Here is a 12,722-nt window from a genome sequence, read left to right on the forward strand (position 1 = left end):
TAAAGCAGAGACAAATCAAGACTCTGATGACAGGTCCCAGTGCCAATCTTATATCCTATTTCTGCAATCAAATATTAGCTTTTAATTAAATGTGCTGCCCAAATTAATGGTGGAGCTCCCCAGATTTCTAATTGGGTCACTACAAGCCAACTTTACATCATGCTGAGAAGCAAACATCCTCAAGGAATATTGGGGGAAAAAAAAACAGACTAAACAACTTTAAATGTGGTCAGTCAGAGAAAGGAGAAGTGTGTTCAGGGTTATTAGTTTGTACCTTCTAAATGTGTTTGACATCCTCAATACCTAAAATGGTGGGTTAGAATATCAATGGGAAAGCACTCTACAGCTTTAGTATACTAGTCAGAAATTAACTGTCAAGGTATTAAGCATGTCTTGATTCTACATATTGTTTTACCTACAGGGATTCACAACTCTCACTACCCTGACCACTATTTTTTAATAATAATTGGTTCTTCACATGGTCATGGAAAAATTATACAGATGATAGCATAGGCTCTAGGACATTTAAGAAATAACTAGCAAAAATGTAAACATTAATTGAACTGGAAGAGGTTCTTGTGGTCAATATACCGCATGGACACAAGGAGCTCCTTTGCTCCTTTCTGCTTATGGCAGAAGACAATTTGTGAATTGCAACAGGCTTTAAGTATTTACTCACAAAAATGATCTCCTGACTCACAGGGCTAGCTACAACTTAAGACAGCACCCAAACACTTTCAGGGGTCTGTCTTGTCAGCCGCTGAGGCTTCTGATTCTTCCTATGCTTTACAGGATGCTAGGGAAAAGGAGGCAGATGATCTCTGACCTTATCCTGATTTCTCTGGATGATCTGTGTGTCCTTTCCAGGGCTCCTCTTCTTGGCAGGTGTAGGAAGGATGTCTTGCAATGTGCAGTCTTAACACGGATGTCATGCTGGCTATGCAAGCCTATCGCATGGAGGTACTTGGAGCCTGTTCTAGTAAACTCAAAGCAGACAGTTTCCAGGCAGTTCATCAGAGCTAACTTACAGCTTAGCAAAGTATAATGCTACAGAAGGCAATGGCAGAATCACTGCCAGAGGTAGAGAGCAATGGCAGCAGACAGCAGCAGGCAAGCAAACACAAATACAAGGGCAGAGCTCATCTCTTTTTATCAATGAAGCCTGAGACTAATGGGCCTTTGGACAGAGAATAGCCAATCAGAATGGCAGTTAGCCAAGCTTGACCATATTAGGTGAAACCATAGGCTTACTTCACTCAAATTTGGGAAAACATAGGCCTTGCATGAGGCAGGCACAAACCAAGTGTGTGTACCTTGTTTACTACAAGAGTAAAACGAGTCTGAGCAAGCCAGGGTCCTTAGCCTCAATGGCTCTAGGTTCTTTGTCCTCTTTTCCACAGTTGCTTCTCCCCTTAGCAGAAATACATGCCTGGGCAAGCCAGGACATGTTCAGGCCTATTTTAGCCTATTTAGACCTACCACAACAAAGTGTAGACAACAGCCCCTGGCCTCACTGCAAGAACGCCAACAGACTGACTTAATCCTATTCCTATCCAGACCTGTCAACCTTTCCCCATCTAGTTCCAGGACAGCTTCACAGCCTCCAAGGTTTACAAGCTCTGAATAAACTTAAAGAAATAAGAAAAATCTGGAAGATTTCTTTTCCCAGTCTTCCACAGTCTGCAGAGACCCAGGCAACAGACCCAACACCACCGTGGTAAATACCAAAACTAGTACCAAACAGCCAGCCAACCAAGACAGTCCTCTCACACTGAATTCAGTCACATTGGACTGGTTGTAGTAACAAGATCTGTCCAGTACTTGTTCTCCTGACAAGCTCCCAACCAAGTTGGCCACCCTCTCTGTAGCTCCTGAAGCTGGACAGCACCTTCAGAGATCCCCAGACAAGCTAACCAAGCTGCTGATTAATTTCCTGCTGGTTCCTGTGAAGAGTCCCAAGCAGACTGCACTAAAGTTGGCCAAGTCTCAAAAAAATTACCTGGAAAGAGCAGCAATAATTTTCTCTTCCCAGTCTACAGAGACCTTCTGGTGGCACTGGGTGTGCAGTCTGATGGTAGCATCTTGTTGGAGAAATTCTTGCTAGCAGAGGGCACAGAAATTATAAACATGAGCAACCCGTGCTGGGAGTGACCTTGAGTTCATCTTGGGAGTTAGATACCAGGCACGGGGTGGCTTCCCCCCACATGCAGCTGCAGGGGGTGGAGTGGCAGCTGCAGGTGGGCAGACTTTAGCCAGCCCCAGAGGCTGACCCTCCGATTGTTATGGTATACTGACCTATCCATGCCTTACAAGTAACCCTGTGCCCTCTGATTGTAACCAATCTTGGTGGAGCATGCCTCTTGCTAGAATGCATATAAGTCACTGTATCACAGAAATAAAGTGGATTATGACCATCTAACCATATTGGTGAACAAAGAGTCATTTTACCCAGGTGCTCCACTAGTTATATGCCAATAGCATCTGAAGACACCATTAGTACTCTTTGTTCTGTCAGTCAAGTGGTGGGCACCAGCCAGAAACAGAATTGCCAGTTTTAGTGTCATAAAGCCCCACTGAAAGATGATTTGTAGTGCATTCATGATGGGAAGCACTTGATTCTCCCCAAGAAAATATCAGGGACTGGTGAATCCAACAAAACAAGTCCAACTGTTTTTTTATCCAAGGGTATAGTCCTGTCCCACTAGTGAGGACTAGCCACACAGGAAAATATCAGCTGCAATTTTAGCTTTGAAGCCAGGAACAGTTAGCATGCATTTCAAAACCGTAATCCTGAAATGCACAAATAACCAGCGAGGAACAGAGGACAGCACAAGTCCCCAACAGGGCTAATTTGAATAATCTTGCTGACAGATCTGTTCTTCTCTAAAAATTTCCAGTCTGCACACCAGATCTCAATATGAAATTAGATACTGTCACTGGGCTCTGATGAATGCAAACATAAGGACTAAACACTCTCTGCCCCTATGAATAAATACTCCAGTTCGAACTGCACTACTGGAATTGTTCATGCTGTCACTAAAATCCTGCAGGCACCACTAGAGCCTAGGAACTGAGCATCATCCACCATTACTCACTTCATGAACAGATATAGATTTGCAGCTTTCATTTACTGACAAACACATTCCTGACATTATTACCTCTTCTAAAAGCCTCTGCATGAGTTATGCCTATTGGATTCAAAAGGCAATGTTGCTTCTCTGCCTATGAATTAATGACAAGATTTTCAGTGTCTCTAGGACATTTAGAAAACAAATTCCCCTTTAATTTTAAAATTGCAAGCAAAGGAGAAGCTACTACACTATTAGAGTAATTTTTGCAGTGTTTAAATGACTGTTAAAAACTTGCACATCCCTCTCAGTCTGAATTTGCTGAGTCGCAAGCTCCATGTCAGTAGAGCTTGTTGGATGTTTTTCTGTTTGATACAACAGGCAAAATAGATACTTATGAGTTATGGTTCCATCGTTCAACCTTCTCTTCCACAAATGGGGCAGGTCAAGGCCATAGTTACAGCCTTACTAAGTCAATTGCCAAGGCAGGGTTTTTTGCTTGCAGTTCTTAGCTTCACCCCCTCCAGCTTTGCAGCAGTCAAAACCCTACAGGGTAGAGTTCACCCTCATTTTGAGAAGGAATTCAATAGAAAGAGCTGGGTTTGCAGTGCTCCTGTCTACTGCCAGAGTGCACTTCCAGCTAGAAGAGGACACAGGCAATGAAACAATGATTATGCCAGATGCAGAGATTGAAAATTCGATAATCTGAAACAACTCAAAATACAATCCCTGCCTTGCACTTATATGGCTTAATCGTTCTGCTCTGCTGCTCAGGTTGGGAAGCTGTGGCTGGAAGCCAGCAAACAGCCCAGTGAAGTCCGCTTCAGGCACTGCTTGTAACCAGCAACAGCAAAGCGACTTTGTGGTTGGTTTGTGGCCACTGTTTACTGGCTCGGTGTCCCCCCAAAATCGGCTTCCATCACAGAGATGATTTACTTCTAGTAAGCAAGAGTTGTTCTTTATAATGAGTTTGGGAAGGCCAAATGTAAAGAAGAAAGCTGTGAAAGTGAGTATTAGAAGCAGTGCCCACACACTGAGCTGAGTTGAAGGTGCTGCTTCATGGCTGGGAAACTAGCTGCAAGAAATACATCAATTGTATAGAACCCTGGCTTAGACCAGTATGGGGAGGGGTCAGTTCTCCTTGCCCTCCTCACTCACCTATGCTGTTGCTCCATCACTGGTCATGATGTAGACCTCAAATATTTCCTGTAGTGCCACTCTGAGTCGCTACAGCTTGTTATTCTGCAGAGATGGACTGCCATCAGCTAAAGAAAATAGGAAAATTAATGAAGCTTGAAGACAGCAAATAGCTCAAAGGAACATGTTCCCATTACAGAGAAGGGAACGGAAGAGGTGAAGGGACACAAAGGGGTCTGTCCATGGAAGGTCTTGATGAAGGGACAGGAATTCATTTACAACAGAACTTTTAATGATACATGTGGCACCAAAGTCAAAACACTGAGTTCCCCAGGAGGTCTACCGCACTCAGGGCATTCAGAGCTCTTGGAAAAGGCTGATATCAAAGTCCTGTTACTTAAGATAAAACCTAAAAGAATAGAGCAGTGGCTGTTAGAATGCAACAGGATCCTATCATCCCACACGATGAGGTTCTGGCTATTTGCTTTAGAAAGGCGTGAGTGGCTGGACAGAGATGGAATGCTAGTAAGGAGAGAGTGAGAAGATGATTATCTCATGCAGGACACAACTAACAGCAGGTAATTACTGTTTGTGGGACCACAAGGATTTAGCTTGGGACAGAGAATGTGGAAAATTGCAATGTGCCTTGAAAGACAATTTATGCTGAGTCTATAATTGTTAGTGCTATGTAAAGTTAAAAACTGCAGTCCTTAATCTTGTCTCCCAAAGGTATTTTGTGCTCTGCACTGAGAACCAGGACTGAGAGGACAGAATTTGTTTGTGAAGAACCTTATGTCTCAGATGTTGGCATATTATTTTCCTTAACAGTCTTCAGGAGCTTGTGGTGGGTTGGAGTGGTTGGCTGTTTTTACCATGCAGTTTCCATAAGATTACCTGATGCTTTGGATAAAGTTTATTTCTTTCTCAGGATTGCTTCTTCTGAAACTGTTCATAAATTACTCCTTGTGATTATGTACCTGGGGACAGCAAGTAGGAGCATGGTCAAGATCATGATGCATGCTGCAGTAAATCCACAGCAACCTGCATCCATCTCTCCCTCTGTCTTCTCTTCAGTAAGGTGTTAGAACTCAAGCTCTGTAACTTTTAAGCTCAGAGACAAGCTCCAAAGTCAGAACATGTGAGAAGAAACCAGTTGGACAAAGAGAGGAAAACTGTAGCTTAGAATCTGCACATCCTGAGATTCTTTGGATTTGTTTGTTTTCCACTTATCTTAGCCAAGCATAGACAAAAGTCTGCCACAGGGATCACTCACAAGTCACTTTTCATCACAGACAGTATCTGCCACTGGTAAAAGAAAGAGTATTCCCTAAGAAGTTTAAGGCAGGCTGGTATCTTCCTGACAGAAAGATAGAACTTCCACAGTCAGATAACTGGTTTTGTGTTCACAGCATTCTGGAGACACCCAACATCGTGTAAATATCATAAATATATGTATAGAAGAAGATCAATGATATGAGAAAATGGATTATACACACAGATAAAGTCAAGAGCTAAACAACCTTTTCAAACAGGACTCCTAATTTTGCTGGAAGATGAATTGCAGCTATTGTGGATTTAGATGCTTCAAGCATGTGAAGCATGAATTTGAATGCATGTTTTAGCTAAGGTGGCCCTAGAATCAGTAAGAGAACAAAAAGGTATTTTCATATCAGGACATGGATTTTACTTAGGATCACTCTGCAGAGGTGACCAAACAGCAATGTGAGTGTATACAATATGCTAGGTAACAAGCTCTCATGACTCTCATAATATTTAAATTGTTGCCTGATCCCCAGGTATTTGGAAAAGCTCCTTCATTGCAGCATATAAGGAGAAGAGGTAGGAGAGAGATTCTGGATATTTGCCTAGATGATGAAGGTATCTTCTTCAGAGTTTTAAAATGATCTTTTTATCACTACTCTCGAACAAACCACTGAAAAAGATCATTGTTCTCCAGCTGAGCTACTCTGAAACAGAGGAGACTATAAAACAAGACAGATTTTTATCTGGAACAAAAAGGCTTTTAGAAAAGCAGCAGCAGCTAGGACTAGAAAGATGTCAGAGCTACTCAGCCCTTCCTGCGCAGACTCCATCCCAGTTGACAGTGGCTGAGGCATCTGCAGCTGCTGCCCATGCGGGGCTGTGTTTACTCTGATGAGGAGAGGCTGAGGCTTCATCCCTGTGACTGCACCGCCGAAGGCCAGGGTGGTTGGCAAAGGAGGCTGTCAAAGGATGTGACTAAAGGCTCCTGATGAGAAGGAGCCACTGTTTTGTTTTGGTTTATGTGGAGAAATGTTGTAATAAGCTGAATTTTCTGTCTGTGGCTCACTCTAAGGCAAGTTTGGAGTCAGCCCTGGTTCCTGAAGGATAGCTGAAGACACAGAGACAACCTAAACTCAGACCCCAGTCAGATCAAAGACTGCTGTATGTGATGGTTTACACCTCTGCAAAGAACACATTATGCCTCACTGCATGCACATTCTCCTCTCACAGAGGCAAGGCGTTTTAACCAACATTGTATATGAGAGTCAATAACTGACAAGACACTGGAAAAGTAAATCTCCTACCTTGCAGTACCAGGGAACCTGGCAACAAGGAGCTTAACCCCTGTAGAGAGAGGCTGGGTTTTCTTGTGACAAGAAAGCATCTGCAGTATTGTGGTTATGATGTCTTGATGCACATCTCACTGTGCTTGGGAAACTGTTCTTCATGTCTGCTTCACTGTTTGCAGCAGAGAGGAGCAGACTCTTACCACCACCCAGCCCTACCTGTGGGATTGCTTCACTCTCAGTTACCAGTGCAGCCCCTGCAATTTATTTGCAGTGCCTAAGAAAGAAATGACAGTGCTCTACTACGCTTTTAGCCCAGAAAATGCTTGATGTCACTTAAAACTTAATGAAGATTTGTAGCTGAGATAGATGCATCCTGAATGACAGCGACGCTTCAACCTCCAGCATTATACCGATGGCTGCACAGGCTCTGACAAATGGGCAACGCCGCGGAAGTGGGGCAGTGTTGATCTGCTCGGCACCACTTCCAGGGATGATCAGCACTCCTGAAAGATCTCCGAGTCTGCTGGGACAGCCCTCCGGCCGGCCTGCTGGAAGAACAGACGGCTTCCCCAGCGTGCGGCAGTGCGGGGACAAGCAGCTGCGAGCAGGCAGGAGCCGCAGCGCCGCTCCGTGGTGACGAGTCCCTCTGCAAGCGGTGCGCAAGGGCGCAGGCTTGCTCTACTGAAATGCAGGATTCGAGAGCAGTGCACCACTTCGTGCTGCACCAAGAAAAGGCGTTCCCACACCAGAGGCATTGCTCTACTCCCTTCTCATCTCTGGTTCTTCTAGGTACAGTCACAGAATCACACAGAATGACAGGAACATTGTGGCTGGGAAAGACCCTCGGGGTCACCAAGTCCAACCAAGATCTCTACTCTACAAGGTTCAACCTAAATCATAAACCTAAACCTAGCTGCTCATAAAGCCACTGCTCTACTCTGCACAAGAGTGTACTGCAGTATCACTGAGTAGATTATTCATCCAGTCAGGTTTGCTCAAAGTTTTGGATAATAAATAACTTTTTTGTTTGGTTTTTGTTTTTTTTGTTTTTGTTTTTGTTTTGTTTTGTTTTGTTTTGTTTTTTACATTCTTGGAGGGAAAAAATGTGACATTTCCTAATAAATTTCTCCTGTCTTTACAAACTTCTTTAATTTTGGACATGTCAATTAGAGAAACACTGCATCAGTCCTTACAAAATATCTGTGACATTAATTGGTTTGCCTCTAGGAAGCCAATAGATCATTATTGTGCATCCCAGAAGCAGTAGAATTCAACCATAATCACAGCAGTACAGGTAGCACAGTATCACAGTACCACAGTATCACCAAGGTTGGAAGAGACCTCATAGATCATCAAGTCCAACCCTTTACCACAGAGCTCAAGGCTAGACCATGGCACAGATTCGTGTTATAACAACCACTATAGCCACAGAAGTGTTTTGAGAATTCTGTGCTATGGATTATGTCTTGAAAACCTAAGCATCCTTACCTAGGAGCCCAAAACATTACTGCCTTCATTTCTGGTGAGAGTCAGTAGAAGGTTGACTTCATATATGACATTTGGGTTTGACTGTCAATGTGCAAGCACTTACAACAAGTTATGGAAGCATAATCAGGAGGTTATTTTAGAAAGCCACAATCCCTATGGTTATGTCACACAAAATTTTGTTATCTTACAGTTGCTTTAACATAACAGTCAGAAGAGTGACAGTAAACCAATCTGTGCATGGGATGTAAGCACTGGCAGCCAATGTCTGCAAGTCACAGAATCACAGAATGTTAGGGGTTGCAAGGAACCTTGAAAGATCATCTAGTCCAACCCCCCTGCCAGAGCATTATCACCTAGAGTAGGTCACACAGGAATTAATCCAGGCATGTTTTGAATGTCTCTGAGATTCCATAACCTTTCCAGGCAGCCTGCTCCAGTGTTCTGTCACCCTCACAGTGAAAAAGTTTTCCCCTATGTTTACATGGAGCCTCCTACACTCCAGCTTGCACCCATTACCCCTTGTCCTATCATTGGACATCACTGAGAAGAGCCTGCCTCTGTCATCCCAACACTCACCCTTTATGTCTTCATAAACATTCATGAGGTCACCCCTCTGTTTCCCCCAAGCTAAAGAGGCCAAACTCCCTCAGCCTTTCCTCATAACAGAGATGTTCCACTCCCTTAATCATCTTTGTGGCTCTGCACTGGACTCTTTCAAGTGGTTCCCTCATTCACCTGCTAAGCAAGAGCATCTCTGGATGGTGGCAAAAAACAGGTAGCAGAATCAGCTTTGAGCCAAGACTTATGTGAGGGTCTTTGGTGAATTAACGGCACAGTGAAGACCCAACTTTAGGCTTAACAGCCGTGAGAAGCCATGAATCCAGCCCTCAAAGGCTTTGTTCTGCTTCCTGGTGTAGTCACACTGGACAAGGACTGTGCCACACTCAAACCTAGCAGCTGCAGAAGGCCAGGGTCAGGGCACTGAGATGTGTTTCATCACTCAATCTCCATTTCCTTTTAAACACCTAAACATCATCTCTGCAGACTGAAGACAAATTGATCTCTCAAGAAAACTTTGTTATCAGCGGTTTTCAATCTGTAAACTCTTGACTCCCCAGGGCTGGAGCTTAATTTTAAGAAGATGAGAAAAATAACAGGGAAAGCTAGTTAAATGTCAGCAGCTTTAAGTCTGCTATCTGGGGTCTGCACCTCTGCTGGGAGATATGTGAGTGTTAGCAACTCAGAAGAGGTCTGAAAATCAGTGAGCTGAGATATTAAGAGATCAGCCTGATTCCCTAATTCGCCACCTTATTCCCTAGCTCACTCTCAAGATGAGAGGAGACTCCATTTTAAATGATCTCTCCACAGCATCAGCTGCAAGGCAGACAGATAAATGGCCTTGTAAAAAGCAATCTCACTCAGAAATGGTGTGAATTAGGGCAAGGCTGGGATAAAGCAGAGATCAGGAAACAGGGCTTCCACAGAAGTTGAAAAGCTAAATGCTAATAGCCAGGAGAGCAATTTATAATGAGCTCCTAAGAAAAACAACACATAACTAAGCCATATATTTTCTCACTGGCAGTCAGCTGCATGTTGAAGCTTTAATGATGTTACAAGGCAGAACACAGGAGTATCTAATCTCCAGGGAATTTTATTCGTGAAGACAAACTACATTTCACAATGCTGCTATTATTTTTGCAAGCATCTCATTAATCATGTAGTGGTCATTACTCATTATTTGCTTAGCTACAACTGTGCAAAAATACTCAGGTTCAGATAGTCTCAGCCCCATGGAACCAACACTGCTTTCATTTGTTTCTGCTGCCAATCACCATCAGGAGTTTATGTAGTGTTTGGAGGGAGGAGATGCTGCCTTTGTCCTCCTTCATGGATAGCTGAAATGGAAGGTGACTTCTACTGTGAGAAATTGAAGATGTTGGAAATTTTCCAGACAGTGAGGGGTAAAAAAATCCTCTGTCAGCTCTGCAGAGAAATAAGACAATGATGCTGCTCCTCTGTTCTCAGAAACCAGTGGGAGAAGTGTCTCCAGACTGTCCAAACTGTCAGGAAATGAAGGTCAGATGCAGCCTGCTGGTCAGGTGTAATCAGGCTCACAGATATATCTGTCTGGGTTTCCAAGGGTCAACAGCAGGCCCAACTGAACTATAGAGGAACAAGATACTGGTCTGGAGGCATTTGTTGCCAAGGAGCAGCTGCTTTCCTCTGAAGATGGGGCCCATAGCTGACAGCCCCAGAGAGAGCTGCAGGCAGCCTTGTGGCACACTCAGAAGCAGAACTACACTGCAGAGGACAGGAAGCAGGTCTCCTTGCAGGAGGAGAGGCCATAAAATCTCTTGTTTCCTCTTTGCTTCACCCTAAGAACTGAGTAATCAGATATGCTTAGTTTTGAGAACAATTCTGAACATCTGCCCATGCTTAGCAATTGACTTGCCTCAAGGGTCCTTTCTCTCCAGGAGGCTCCCAATGCCTTTTACTGCAAATTAAGGAATGTTTCCCTTCTTCTATGATTCTACAGCTCCATGTGTCAGCTCTGAGTTAGTAGCAGTACTCCATATCACAACAGAGTGCAGTAATTACCCTGAGGCATCCTTCACAGACCTCTAACATACAGGCCAGGCAGTTCCATCTGGGAGAAGCAAAACTCCCATGTAGCTTGTGCTGTCCCCAGTCTTTTTACATCTTATTTTCCTCAGCTGTGAGGATCTATTTAGCCTTTCCTATTTTTTCCCCAGGAAAGCTGGAAAGGCAAAGTGATTTCTCCAAAGTAATTGTTTTACAGGGAGTGCACAACACTTTCTGAACCTGAGTCAGCACATAAATGAAGCTGTTAAATGAGAAAGCCAACAAGCATTAAAGCAGCTGGAAACAAAGACAGGCTGCACCCTGGATAAAAATCACCTGCAGTGTTCAGTTAGGGGTTCTGATGGCCTGTAACAGCAAAATAGAGGGATGCTGATGTCCTGAGGAAGCAAAATGGAAGCCTTAACTGATCAACCAGGAGTTTTTATTGCAGATAAAGGAGAACACCAATATTACATGTGGTGCCACTGCATTTCATTAAAGTAATTGTGCAAGTTGCTGTTTATATTCTGAGCCCCTCAATTTAAGATGTTGAGATGCTTGAACATGTCCAGAGAAGGTCAACAAGGCTGATGAGGGGTCTGAAGCGCAGCCCTATGAGGAGTAACTGAGGGAACTGGAGTTGTTTAGCTTGGAGAAGAGAAGGCTCAGTGTCTACAATTACCTGAAAGGAGGTTGTGGCCAGGTAGGGGTTAGTCTCTTCTCCCACACAACCAGAGACAGAACAAGAGGACACAGTCTCAAACTGTGCCAGAGGAGATTTAAGCTGGATGTCATGAAGAAGTTCTTCACAGAAAGACTGATTTGCCATTGGAATGTGCTGCCCAGGGAGGTGGTGGAGTCACCATCCCTGGAAACATTTAAAAAGAGACTGGATGTGGCATTTAGTGCCATGATTTAGTTGATTAGATGATGTTGGGTGATAGGTTGGACTTGATGATCTCAAAGGTCTTTACCAACCTGACTGATTCTGTGATTCAGTGAGATGACAATGTGGCCTTGTGATTCCACATGTCACACACCTACTCTTTGTGCCTGTGAGCAGCTGTGGGTACCCCTCACCACTGCTCCCTTTTGGCACAACCCCATCAAGGCAACCAGCCCTGCAACGGAAGCCGGTGTGGGCACAAACCTCACTGCTGGCAGCAAGAGTACTTCAGTGGAGCTGGTTCTTCACTTTTTTAACAAAATAGCTAAATCTAAAACCCTAATTTGGTCTTCTTTCTTGAATGAGTGTCAAAACCTGAGCTGAGGAGGGGAAAAAAAAAGTTTACAGATGAAAGCTGGCGAGAGGAAAATGAAGTTGGATATGTGAGAAAAAGAATGAGCTTCCTTGTGTGCAATGAGCTGTATTTACCTGTAAAATAAACTTTCTATAGGAAAAGAAGAATTGCTTCTGGGATATTTAAAAGCCACAGAGGATGATAACCCAGTCCCATGGGGCAAATGAACCACCATGCCCTCTGACAGGCAGCAAGAAGGAGTCCCAGTGCAAGGGCCTCAGGCATAGGTGTAGTTATGGTACAAATGTCACAGTACAAATGTGATGTGCTACTCAGAGCAGCCTTTGCCCTGGCTTTGAAAGCTATCACAGCCTCCTGACTGAAGGGTTGGTCCTCTCAACCCATTTTCATAGGGAAATCTGAGCTTGCAGGGATGTGTCACATTCAGAGCCAGGTACTTCCTTCCTCCCCACTGCCCTCTCAGGTCTGAGGACCTGTTTTGCCAAAAAGAAACAAGGTGGCAGCAGCAACACAGATGAGCTTATTTGACTGGCCCAGTTTCCCTCTACCAGTGAACCATTCAGTAGTCCTCAATCAGCAGAGAAGGCAGCCCACAGGCGTCTGCCAATGGCTTTCCATTGAGAGTTAGCATC

This window comes from Pogoniulus pusillus, chromosome 6 (assembly GCF_015220805.1).
Source record: "Pogoniulus pusillus isolate bPogPus1 chromosome 6, bPogPus1.pri, whole genome shotgun sequence".
In the NCBI taxonomy this organism is placed as follows: Eukaryota; Metazoa; Chordata; class Aves; order Piciformes; family Lybiidae; genus Pogoniulus; species Pogoniulus pusillus.